The sequence below is a fragment of the Rutidosis leptorrhynchoides genome, chromosome 1, assembly GCF_046630445.1.
Source record: "Rutidosis leptorrhynchoides isolate AG116_Rl617_1_P2 chromosome 1, CSIRO_AGI_Rlap_v1, whole genome shotgun sequence".
NCBI lineage: Eukaryota > Viridiplantae > Streptophyta > Magnoliopsida > Asterales > Asteraceae > Rutidosis > Rutidosis leptorrhynchoides.
In genome coordinates this window covers 233,599,191-233,600,004 of record NC_092333.1, presented here as the reverse complement: position 1 = coordinate 233,600,004, position 814 = coordinate 233,599,191, and the positions used below count along the sequence as shown (strand labels likewise).

The 814-nt window shown below is 32.2% G+C and overlaps 1 non-coding gene across 1 annotated transcript; it reads right to left on the bottom strand.

Annotated features, from left to right (window-relative positions):
- Window positions 1-247: 247 nt before the first annotated feature.
- Window positions 248-319, bottom strand: TRNAG-UCC (transfer RNA glycine (anticodon UCC)). Its single transcript has one exon. It is a non-coding gene; the product is annotated as a tRNA-Gly (tRNA).
- Between the last annotated feature and the right edge of the window lie 495 nt (window positions 320-814).

The following is an 814-nucleotide window of genomic DNA, read 5'->3' as shown; positions in this document are numbered from 1 at the left end:
TAATTTTATATGTAATTTTTAGTGGTCATAGTTAATAGACTAAAGAAATTAGGGTTTGAAGTGACTCACCAGTGAGAAAAGTATTGGTATCCAAACTTTGGTTTAGGGTTTAAAGAGACTCACCAGTGGAAACAAAGACATTGATATCCAAAATTTGGTTTAAATGTTCGACCCATAAAAATTGTGAACGAAATTGAAGATATGTTGAACAGAAGTAAAACAGATCAAAATAAGTTAAGGAAAAAAATGCGTTTGCCGGGAGTCGAACCCGGGTCTATTGCTTGGAAGGCAATTATCCTAACCGTTGGACTACAAACGCTTGATGATGCCTTTTATGTGTTAAGCTTAAGTATATTAATGTATTATACGGAGTATTATATTACATGTAGATGAAAGTGAGAATGAAAATAATAAATATAAAGGTATGTTCTTAATCTTATGATTCTAATTTGTCATGTTTGCAATGTTTCTTGTTAAAATAATATTGTATAAGTCGATAAAATTTCAAAGTAAAGTTTGAAATTATCACATAGTAAGGGGTATGTTTCAGACACGAGCTTATAAAAGATTACAAGAGTTTAAGTTTATTTTTCCAATAAGCCAAGTATCTGGTCTTGTTAGCTATATAAAAGTTTAAGAGGTTATGAAAAAAAAAGCTGTAGCAAAACAAGCAAATTGAAGTACTTTATATAAATAAAATAGGAGTTTATGAAAGAAAAAAAAATCATAACCTAGCCTGGGTGGCCACCCATGAAATCTCCCCTGTTTCCAGCAATGGTGCAGGTTCGATCCTCGTGGGGGGGGAGTTTTCCCT